We start from the raw sequence: 12,295 nt of genomic DNA on the forward strand, positions 1-12,295 counted from the left end.
TTTCAGTTCCTGCAGTTTGGATAATTGATAACTGTTTTTAAATGTTGTGAAAATGTAATATGTTTAAATATTTTTTCTTTTCCAAATTCCAAAAGACTAGTCCCATCCTAATAGTAGAAGAAGAGACTCATGGGCGAATCCAGATAATAGCCCCCAAACATTTGTCAGCTGTGTGCTGTGTCCCTGCACCTAGAGGTGGCACCAATAGCTAAAAAGCATAGCTCCTCTGCTCAGGGAATTGAAGGCCAAAGCACAGCAACAGCCAAGCCTCACAGATCATACAAAAGGTAGTTTGAGCCTTGGCTTCTCTGAGAGCCCCCAGATCCTGCCCCGTTCCACACACCGAAATCGCCCATCCCCCGGCTCTTTCATTTTCTCATCTGATTACCCTCTGCCCACCAATGAACAATTAGATTCTTTTTTTGAAAATAACTTTTATTTAGAGTATTTGGCCCCGAGTTTTTCAAGGTATGTCCAGAAACTCTGACATACAGAGTCCTCCAGGGTATGGGGGTTGGGGGATTATGAAAGTCCAGGCTCCAGCCTCTTTTGCATACATTTGAAAACAGAACTTCTGGGAATCTCAGGCACCTGCAGTTTTAACTCAGTTCTCTAGAGAATTCTAATGCCCACAGAAGTTTAAAAACCACTGATCTACTACACCACCCTTTTTTAGTTGAAGAAATTGAGATTCTGAGGTCATCTAAGTCAGAAGCAGTAGAATGGGGACTAAAAGTCAAGTCTTTTTACTCTTAGACTTTCTTGAGTTCCTACACCAGGATGCTTAGTTTCTCCAGTTTCTTTTTTCTTTTCTTAAAATTTTTAATTAAGTTTATTGGGGGGGGGTAACATTGGTTAATGTAATTATACTATTTTCAGGTATACATTATCATTTGTCTCCAGTTTCTTTTTATTATTATTATTATTTATGCCTACAGCACCTGGTCTTCCTAGGTGGCCTCCCATGCAAGTATTAACCAGGCCTGACCCTGCTTAGCTTCTGAGATCAGAAGGGATCAGGCTTATTCAGGGTAGCATGGCCATAGACCATGGACCATAGCTCTATGAGGGGTGAACCCAGAACCTTCTGCATGTAAAGCAGACGTGCTAAGTGCTACACTATGGAACTACATCCTGGCTTCAGTTTCTTAGTCTACACCTTGATCTTCAATCATCTTATAAACTAGATGACAAGGACCATATGAATCAAACTGAGTGTCTAGCACAGTGCTGAGAGTGACAGTGATTTGTTATTTCAACATATATACCAACGAATAAATGACTTACCGTGAGGCTTTAAAGCTTTCCAGTTCATTTTAAGTTTTCTTTTAGGTATATTTATTGCTAGCCATTGCAAGCCCTCTTTGGCAGAGGTCTGGGTCTAACAGATAAAATAAATCAGGCAGATGAAAACAAGGGGTTCCGAAGGTGCAAAAAGTCCCAGCCTGTCTGCTCTGGTACCTGGGATGGGGTCCTCAGAAGAATGATTTCCCCGGCAGAGCCATCTCACTTCTTACTTAAGCACGCCACTTATACCCTCTGTGCTTGAATGCTTGGCTGTAGCTCTCTGTACCCTTCCCAGTCACCCAAGGTCAATTTGATCCTGTATTTATAATTGTCTGTTGCCTCCCACTTGGAATCCGGGTGCTTTGATTATAAAAACACCCACCATCCCTCACGGGGTCAGGGGCTGGGAGAAAATAGCTCACTAATCTTTATGGCTGTGGTAATATTTTATGTCAAGGTAGTGAGTGGATCTGCCCACGCTCACTTCATTCTCTCCGCGCTGCATGGCTGGCTGCGGGCGCTGGTCGTATCGATTTTATCTATATTGATTATATCTATAATGACACGATGGCTGCTTGCTGGAGTAGGACATGTAAATACCTTGACTTTCAGATGGAAGGGAAAGGATCTTTATCAAAGGCAGAAATGTGTCCTCAGAGATCATGAGAGTATACTTGGCCAGAAAAGTTCTCACCAGGTAGCATCTCTTTCCTACAATGGCTCACGCCATCCCTCCCCCTGGATGCCAATATTCATGCAATGGATGGAATGGGCGGATGAGTGGAATCACTTAAGTCTGATAAGTAATAGAGTGTCCGGAGTGAAAATGCTCCCATAGATCTTAGAATCCAACACCCTCATTATACAGAAAAGAAAACTGAGGATGTCTAGGATATTAGTATGCCTTTGTTCTAGGGATACTCTAGGAGAAGCCTGCTTCTAACCCATATAGGGCCTTTTTGCAAATAAGAAAAGACATCACTTCCTCTCAGTGAACTCAGCTCTGGTCCAGGATGCATAACTTGGCAAGCAGAGTGGCAGCTAAATTTCGGCCCCCCCTAACTCCTTGGTCAGGCACCCTTGTGCAGTGAAAAACCTTCATGATTCTCACGAGCAGCTCTGGCTAAGGAAGGGCAAAGTTTGTCCCCAAGGACAGAGCCTGAGCCTTGTTTACCCCTGTAAATCCCTCCCCATCTAGACCTGCGCCTGTCTCAGTACAGGAGGAAAAGAAATGTTTACATAAGGAAAGAAGAGAGCAGAGAGGAGCAATACCAATATCCTTGGGAACTTCGTAAGTGAAACTTGGTGAAGGAACAAAACAAGTAAAGCCCAAACAGCTGATTGCTAGGTCTGGCACAGGAAAATAAAGCAACATGAAATAGAGTCCAATTAGTTTGCTTAAACAATATTAAACTCCAGAGGAAGATGGAAAGATAGCCCTGCTGACATTACTGCAAGCTGTGGAGTGGGGCCAGGCAATTATATTATGGAAAACAGATAAGTTTGTGAGTTGCCAAATAAAGAAGCAATCACAGAGATAAAAGCAGGCGCTTTTCCCAAACGGAAAACATAACTAAATCATTTATCAGCTTCCTATACAGAGCTCAGGCACCTGATCTGGAGACAAATAAGGGGATTGTTTTTTTCGGTGGTGTTATCTTGAATAGCCTGATTCCTCTGCCTCAAGCTAATTTGGATTAATCTACCTTCCCAGGAGGCTATAAAATTCTTTCTTTCTTCCATAAAACTTTAGAAGGACAGATGGTCATTCATCTACAAGTAATATTTGAATTCCTGTCTTACCTCCCAAGGTGGAGGGTAGAGAGAAGGGATCTGGAGGAGGAGCGTTGTCAAGAGCAGAGTGGCAGATAAAAGGGAGGAGGTTAAAATCCTGCAATATGTTTGGAAGTTCAATGTCTTCTTTAAGGGTCAGCTTGGTCTGTGTCACCCCAGAGTAGAGATTTTATAATCTTTTTGGAGTCACAGATCCCTTTGAAAATCTAGTCAAATAATATGTTCCTCCTCAGAAAAGATGCCCACATACATATAGCCACACATTTTGACAAACAATGTCAAAGGATTCGTGCATCCCCTGAAGCCCATCTTTGAATCCCAAGTTAAAAACACCTGTTTTAGAGCCTAGACTGGAAGCCATTTTGGAGAGGGCCTTAGAAGTTTAAACGACAGTACCCAGCACTGTCCGTTTTGCATTTTAATGGGTTTGACGGCCTCGACTGCATTACGAGCTGCTCAGAAATGGCCATTCTTAGAATCATTAGTGGGGACCCTGCCAACTGAAGTTTCTACCAGTTTCTTCCCTCCTCCCTGCCTTGGAGAGGAGGGAAGAAACTGGTAGAAACTTCAAGAAGGTCTTCATGGAAGGTTAGCCTGTAATTTATCAATGCTGCCAGATGGTGGCAGTGCTACAGTCTCATGGCTCTTCTTCCAAGTGAACCAGTGTGTGCATATTTCCGGGTTCTAAAATCAAACCAATAATTTTCCATTTAACTTTTTCGATAGATCAAGAACAAATACAGAGACCCAAATACATGTCTACCAAGTGCCTACTGCTGGTCCAGGTATTGCGGTTACAAGATAAAGAAAATACATCAATGTCTTTATATTTCACTTTTTTTTTTACTTTTTTTTTTTTTATTATTTCCCGTAGCAATAATTGGCCATTGGTGGGGCTAGATTTTTATTCCTGAAACTCTTTCAACTATTTCCCCTTTCAGAGTCAGTAAGTACCTATATGCCTTTCTCTGTAATTCCATAATGTGTGTGTAAGTTATGCCTGGTTATTTTTCCCCCTGAATTTCCTAAACTCTGAGATGATGTAGTCTCTTTTCTCTGAATAACCTAAACAAGAATTCTTTATTAAACCACCTAAATATTATACAGATGAAGAAGTATTACTAATCACCAAGGAGTTCACTAAGCTCCCTTCATAAACTAGAGGTGGAGTTCCTAAGTGTCTCCTGCCCACACCACGTCTAGTTTGCATGTGCATGCACGCACACACACACACACCACGTGAGTGCGCGTGCGCGCGCACACACACACACAAACACAATCATCCTTTAGGCTGCTAGGACGCAGGTCTGCTCTCATAAGGAAGTTGAGTTTGGCCTTGAAGAAAAAATTGTGATTATCTCTCAAAGTATTTGTTTTCTCTGGATTCCCAATTACTGAGTCAAGAGAGCCATGGGGACCTGACGTATGGAACCATGAGGGGACTGAGAATCTGATTTGGGATGATTGCAGGGATGCGAGGATGGACGTCACAGGAGTAGGTGGGGCCAGCCAGAGAGACTGAAGAAGATGGAGGGGGCGGAGCCTTCTATGACTGACCATCCTGGGGGCAGCTGGGAAGGTAAAATGGTGTGTGTTCTTTGCTAGGGCTTCCATAACCCAGCAACCACAAACTGGGTACGCTAGAACAACAGAAATTTGTTCTCTCACAGGTCTGGCGGCCAGAAGTCTGAGATCATGGTGCTGTCAGTGTTGGCTCCTTCTGAGGGCTGCGAGGGGGTATCTGTTCCAGGCCTCTCTCTTAGCTTCTGAGGTTTCGGGGATGCTCCTGTAATAAATACTTAAGAATGCAGAAGTGGCTTTAAAGTTAGATAACGGGTAGGGCTGGAAGAGTTTGAAGATGCTTGATAGCAAAAGTATAGATTGCTGTGAGAGACTGTTAAAGGTCTCGGATGGAATGAGGAACAACACATCGTTGGAAACTGGAAGGAAGGTGATCCTTGTTCTGTGTACCTCAGAGCTGAGGAGGAAAAACACAATGATCTCTGTGCAACAATTTTTCAGCAAGCGTGAGGGCTCTGATGTCACATCATGGTGTCCTACCATGGGGGTAGTGTGAGGCTCAACAGGGGAGGATCAGGCCGCAGCTCCTGGTGAGGAATCCCTAGGGTGTTAGAAGCTCTGCAGACAAAATGAGTTTCTTAAAGGCAAGGAGTGAGGAAGCCTGGGGGACTGTCTCTGAGGCCGCCCCAGGCGAGTTCCTCTTTCCCCTTTTTTTTGGGGGGGGTGGGGGGATTGTCTCCTCAAACTCCTCAGCACTGCTTTCTCCAGGCTGGTTCGTCCTAAACCGCCCCCTTTTTGCTCGCCTCTTGACAGTGACTCCACTGTTTTGGACTCTTTGTACCTGCCCCAGAGCCTTAGGCAAAGGATGTTTCACAAGCCCTCACAACAGCTCCTGAGGCTGGCAGAACCGGAACTGTTAGTTTTATTTTATAAACAAGGCTCTAAGGCTCAGAGACATTATCCATTTTGTCCGGGACACACAGCGTGTTAGAGCAGTACTCAAGCCTCTGTTCTCTAGACTCCCAGCCTAGGGCTGGGTACACTCCATTCTACGGCTTTGGTTTCCTGTTTTGGAAGGCTCAGCCAGAGGCTGAGAAACCTTGAACTCTCCAGGCGATACCGCTGTCAAAGAGAACCTAGCTTGCGGAGGGTCTTCATCTCCCAGGCACTTCGAGCACCCCTGAGGGACAGAAACTTCAGCTTTGCTGTCGGTATGACCACAAGAGGGCAGTGGCACCCCGTGATGATCTGCTGGCAGGTTGGAGTTTGAGGTCTGCAGGGTGGGGAGTGGGTTTAGCTTCCCCAGACATTCTCTGAGCTCCCTGCTGCCAGCACCCTTCCAAGAGTCCCCTCTCCCCCACCCAGAGAGGCTCATTGGCTTTCAGGGTACATAACTTTTACTCAAATTGCTCATTCCAGGGTTTCCTGAGCTGGGGCTGGGCTTGGGGCTGGAGGAGCCCCCTCATCTCCCACTGCAAGCACCCACATACAGCCCCAATTCAAAACCACCAGACTGCCTCACTCCGGCCTCCCTGGAGACTGTGTTATGCTAGAATTCACACTGAGCACCTCTTCTGCTGCTCCCTGGTCACTATAGGCGGAGTGGGGCTGCTCCCTTCCTTCTGTGCTTCTTCCTTCTCTCCCAGTCCTCAGGATTTCAGAATTCTGAGAGAATAGCCCCTCCAGAGGTTCTGGAACTGGGCTCAACAGGCTTTACTGGATCCCGCCCAGCCCCAGGGAACTGTGAGAAGAGGGGTGTGGGAGGGAGCGGACTGGACTACAGCCCCCCCTCCCCTCCCATTTTAGAGACCTACTACCAGCTATTTCGTACTTTGAGCTTTTTCTTAAGATTTCTTTTTGCTTTTTTGCAATGTGTCTGCTGCCAGAACACAGGGTGAAAATCACCGCTAAATCTAAGCCAGAACAGGAAAGGAAAAGACTCATATCAACATCATCGTCACTGGATACGTAGATTTGGGTGAGTCTACCACAACTGGTCATCTGGTTTACAAATGTAGTGGGATTGACAAAAGAACCATCGAAAAATTTGAGAAGGAGGCTGCAGAGATGGGGAAGAGCTCCTTCAAGTATGCCTGGGTCTTGGATAGATTGAAAGCCGAACGTGAGCACGGAATCACCATCGATATCTCCCTGTGGAAATTCGAGACCAGCAAGTATTATGTGACCATCATTGATGCCCCAGGGCACAGAGACTTTATCAGAAACATGATTACTGGCACATCACAGGCTGACTGTGCTGTCTTGATTGTTGCTGTTGGTGTTGGTGAATTTGAAGCATGTTATCTGAAAGAATGGGCAGACCCATGAGCATGCCCTTCTGGCTTACACACTGGGTGCAAAACAACTAATTGTTGGTGTTAACAAGATGGATTCCACTGAGCCGCCCTACAGCCAGAAGACATACGAGGAAATCGTTAAGGCAGCCAGTACCTCCATTGAGAAAATTGGCTACAACCCTGACACAGTAGCATTTGTGCCAATTTCTGGTCAGAACAGTGACAACATGCTGGAGCCAAGAGCTAATGTGCCTTGGTTCGAGGGGCGGAAAGTCACTCGTAAAGATGGCAGTGCAAGTGGAACCACGCTGCTTGAAGCTCTGGGTCGCATCCTGCCACCAACTCGTCCAACTGACAAGCTTTAGCGTCTGCCACCCCAGGATGTCTACAGAATTGGTGGTATTAGCACTGTCCCTGTGGGCCAAGTGAGGACCGATGTTCTCAAACTTGGAATGGTGGTCACCTTTGCTCCAGTCAAGGAAACAACTGAAATAAAGTCTGTTGAAATGCACCACGAAGCTTTGAGTAAAGCTATTCCTGGGGACAATGTGGGGTTCAACGTCAAAAATGTGTCTGTCATAGGTGTTCATCGTGGCAATGAGGCTGGTGACAGCAAAAATGACCCACCAGTGAAAGCAGCTGGCTTTGTGGCTCAGGTGATTATCCTGAACCACCCAGGCCAAATCAATGCCAGATATGCACCTGTGCTGGATTGTCCCACGGCTCGCATCTCTTGCAAATTTGCGGAGCTGAAGGAGAAGACTGATCTTCGTTCTGGGAAAAAGCTGAAAGATCCCCCCAAAATTTTGAAATCTGGTGATGCTGGCAAGTCCATGTGAGTTGAAAGCTTCTCTGACTATCCTCCTCTGGGCTGTTTTGTTGTTCGTGATATGAGACAGACAGACAATTGCTATGGGTATCAACAAAGCAGTGGACAAGAAGGCAGCTGGAGCTGGCAAGGTCACCAACTCTGCCCGGAAAGCTTAGAAGGCTGAATGAATATCATCCCCAGCATCTGCCACTCCAGTCTAAATCAGTGGTGGAAGAACAGTATCAGAACTGTTTATCTTATTTGGCCATTTATGTTTAATAGTAAAAGACCAGTTAATAATTATAATGCATTGTAAAACCTTCAGAAAGAAAGGAGAATGTTTTGTGGATCATTTGGGAGTTTTTGTGTGTGTGTGGCAGTTTTTAAGTTATTAGTTTTTAAAATCAGTACTTTTTAATGGAAATAACTTGACCAAAATCTGTCTCAGAATTTCGAGACCTCATTAAAACAAAGTTGAATGAGTAAAAAAAGATTTCTTTTGAAGAAAGGGCTCCACTGCTTGAGGAGAGAGAGAAGTCTTTGTAAACCACTAAACTAATCCATTCTCCTCATTTCACAGATGGAAAAACTGAGACCCAGGGCCAGAGACTTGCCTGACCACACACTTCAAGAGAAGCAGAGTCAACCCCGGAACCCAAGTCTCCTGGCCACCAGGACCACCCCACACAGTCCCGTGTGGGCATATGGGATGTGTGAGAAAGCAGGAGAAACTTGTCAGAAACATGGTAGAAGAGTCCCAAAGTCCATATAAATGTACCAGTTAGAATCTTTCATTCATTCAATAAATATTAATTGAGCACTTACCATACGCCAGGCCCATCACACACTCACGGCAGCATACAAGGGAGTACTTGTGGTTTGGAAGTGTCCTTCACTCCCAGTTAGATCGGCTTCTCAGGGAGCCCCTGTTCGAGGGGGAGACACAACCCTGCCCTTAGGAAGCTCAGTCTGAAGGGAGGAGTGAGTGGGGAGAAGGGAGGGGTTGAGGAGAGAGCAGGCCCCCTCCCCACCTCCCTTCTCCAAGCAGAGCCATCACTCCCCCTAGAGGAGAAGAGAGTGACCCAGGCAGCCCTTTTCCCTGTTGGAGGCAGAGCTAGGGTGAGTACAGAAGCAGAAAATGCCACATCATATGGCTAAGAAAATGATCCAGGACAATGTTCCCCTGGTGAACAGCAGCACATGCCACCACTCCTTCTTCGTCCACCCCGTCCTGAAGCACCCCAGCCCTTCATTTCCCCTCAGGAGGCCTCAGTCTGAGGGGGGAGACACAGTTTTTTGTCTTCTTGTCTTGATAGGATATCCCTGTCTCCCTGCCACTGTCTTGCTGCCTCTATTCTTCCTTGCCTCCATCTCCAACACTCACTCATTCTCTCTCTCTCTCTCTCTCTCTCTCTCTCTCTCTCTCTCTCTCTCGTCCAAATCTCAATAAACGCCAAGAACACACTCCAAACTCCAAGGACTACAGAGATCCAGACTGAGTGACGACTCAGGGAAGATGTTAAGGTCGAACTGCCAGGGGTGAGGCTCCAGACCTTTCCTGAACTCAGGGACCTTGAATCCTGCTGCACCCTCTGAGGCTCTCACCAGTGAGAGTGTCCTCATCTCCATGGTAACCAGGATGGGGTGTAAGCCCCACCCCCTTGAAGCTGTTTTCTCCCAGCCTCATATGTCCCATGCCCCATAGTCATCTGGAAATAGGATCTGAAAGGACTAGGAGCATGTGCAATGACTGAAGACATCGGAGGGACAGGGTGGGATGGGAGAAATGGGGCCGAGTACGAGCTGTCCAAGCTTCCAAAGGGAGGCCAGGCCAAGAAGCAGAGAATCAGCGCCCCCTCACCGCCACACACTCATGCATACCCCTGTCATGACTCCCAGAGCCCAGGGGAAAGAGAATAGGACTTGGCATCCTTCAAGGATGTGTTCCATTGCCCTTGTTTGCCTCCATGCTGGGGAGGGTGAAGGGACGGGCTGGAAGGGACTCTGAATGAGGTAAATTTGAAAAATACCTGGAAAATATCCTCCACTTGAATGATCCTAGTTACTTTCTATCCCAAGAAAAAGGCCACTTCGATTCATTCAGAAACATGGAAACTGGAAGCTACGTCCTAGAATTAACACTGTCCGAACAGTAGGTGGAGAAAAGGAAGGCACGAGTGAACTAGGGATGCAGAGACATGTCAACTCAATTTTTACAGGTTTCTTTAAACTGAGGACTGATTGTTTTTCTCGCAGTTCAGGCAGTCTGGAGGCAGAGGGATAAAGAATTGACATGTGTAACCAAACATAGAAGCTCTAAGTAGCAAGATGGCCTGTCTCCCAGTAATAGATCACACCTCCATGTGTAGGGAGCTCATTCTCTTTTTGAAGTTACCCTTGATGGGGGTGGGTGGGTGGGAGGGATGGATTTGGATAGCGAGGCTGCTGGGTCCCATGCCCTGGTCACAGCAGACTCCAGCAAAAAATGATGGGGCACTGGAGCTTGAATTTCATTATACACAGAGCCCCAGAGCCTTCCTGGCTGAGTCTGGGAACTCCTGGGAAGACAGATCTCACAGATGAGATTTGGGTCTGAAATGGCTCCCTTGTGCTCCTGGGGGGTGGCGCTGGCGAAGTAGCGGGGAGGGGGGGAGGGGGGGAGGTGGGGGGTGCGGCAGGGCCAGGGGGTGGGGTAGGTTTGTGCCACAGTGAGGAGACTGCGTTCTGAGCCCCTGTGTGATGAAGGTACTTGTGGCCCCACCAACAGGCCTGGCATGTGTCTCCCAGCCTTGGCATTTCCCAAGTCAGATTATGGCTCAGCCAGATATCCTGTGCAGGTCTAGCCAGTCCTGAGCCCTGGGGGGGCGGGAGGAGGAGTGTTTGCCCTCAGGATACTGTCTGGTGGACAAACAAGATGTTTATTCGGGAAAGGTGAAGGGGAAGTCCAGGAACAAAGCTGCTGGTGACCCAGACTTTCCTTTCTGCTTCTCCATCCCACAACACACACACTCAGAGAACCGCGCTAGAGTCAGAGGCTCAGGGCTACACACCAAGACATCAGCAGCAAAAGACCCATAGACAGGCACACTCACACACACACATGCACACACACACACACCCCATATGAGGGAACTCCTGTGGACAAGGCTATATTCACTTTCCTGATATAACCTTCCTAAACACACACACACACACACACACACACACACGCATGCACACACAGCCTTTGTGTTTAAAAGTCAATTAATTAATCCTGGCAAAACAGAGTTGAGGAGATGGATCTGGTTCAAGGATGTCATAGCAGCTGCCAATGCCAAGACGGAGAATTGGCCTGGAGATGGAAGGAGGTGGTGGCTGGCGGCAGGGACAGGGCATGCAAGGTGCAGTTGCCAGGTTCGTGGTATGGCACCACTGGGGTGAACAGACTGGGCCTTGATCTTGGCTGCTGTCCTAGAGGCCGAAAGGACAAAGGCCTTGCCTCTCTGGACTAAGGAATCAAGTTCTAGAGCCCTAGGCAGAAACAGACTGAGCAAGAGAGTGGACAGATGGACCGATGGACTCCTGGAGGGGATGTGAGACCCCTAGGGTCTTGCTATTCAAAGTGTCATGGATAGAAATATGACATGAGAACTTCTTAGAAATGCAGGATCTTAGTTCCAACCCAGATTTACTGGTTACATATTCAAGTTCTGAAGGTGCTTCTCTAGACACTTCCTAGACCCTGGACTCAGAGTTTCCTCATGGGTGAGGCACTCTTGGTAGACTCTGCTCTTGAAACTGGAAGGCACCTTGTGAGGTCAGTCCAGCCATTTCCCAGCGTCCAGGAAGCTACGCCTCTGGTCTCTCAAATGGATTCATTTATTCATTTCACAGCCGTTTATTGTGTTACCTTGCTAAGCATTAGGTTACAATAATAAGCAAAAAAGCGATAAACAAACAAACAAACAAACAAATAAAAAGGCCGTGGACCCTGCCCTCTTGTAGTTTTTAGGCTAGTGAGAATGACAGATAAGATTTTCCTGAAGAAGAGTTGCCTGAGCTGCATTTTCAAGATGTTTCCTTGGTGAAAAGGTGACAGAAACATATTCCGTCAGAGGGAGTAGCACAAGCCAAGGACAAGATGGAGTATGGCTGGCTGATGTGTGAAATTAAAGATCAGTGTAGCTGCAGGGTGGAAGATGGGAAAGACCATTGAATCAGATAAGACTGAGTGTAAAAGCCTCCAGTAAACCAGAGTTACAGAGTGCCTGCCGCACCCTTGATTAATAGGTTTCAAAGAATCTTAGAATGTGAGAATTGAAAAGAAACTTGGGCTTCATTCAGCCGGGCCAATGGTTTGCGCCTGGTTTCAAGCTTCAGCTTTATCTTAAATTAACTGTAATGTGACCTTGGGTTGTGGGTGTCTCATCCGAAAAGTGTTGGGGGCATAAGAAGTGACACATACTTTGCCTAGGCTGGGAGTAGCTCATGTAAGAGTTCACAGAGGAGTTATTGTAGTCAGGACACAAGTTAAGCTGCTATTTAAAAAAAGACCCCAAAATATAGTGGCTTAAACAAACAACAATGTCATTTCTCTCTCTGATTA

The 12,295-nt window shown here is 46.7% G+C and overlaps 2 pseudogenes; one reads left to right on the forward strand and one right to left on the reverse strand.

Annotated features, from left to right (window-relative positions):
- Positions 1-929: 929 nt before the first annotated feature.
- Positions 930-1,048, reverse strand: LOC118605555 (annotated as a pseudogene).
- Positions 1,049-5,130: 4,082 nt separating this feature from the next.
- Positions 5,131-7,886, forward strand: LOC107515448 (annotated as a pseudogene).
- The last annotated feature ends 4,409 nt before the right edge of the window (positions 7,887-12,295 follow it).

The sequence above is a fragment of the Rousettus aegyptiacus genome, unplaced genomic scaffold (genome assembly GCF_014176215.1).
Source record: "Rousettus aegyptiacus isolate mRouAeg1 unplaced genomic scaffold, mRouAeg1.p scaffold_m13_p_1, whole genome shotgun sequence".
Lineage (NCBI taxonomy): Eukaryota > Metazoa > Chordata > Mammalia > Chiroptera > Pteropodidae > Rousettus > Rousettus aegyptiacus.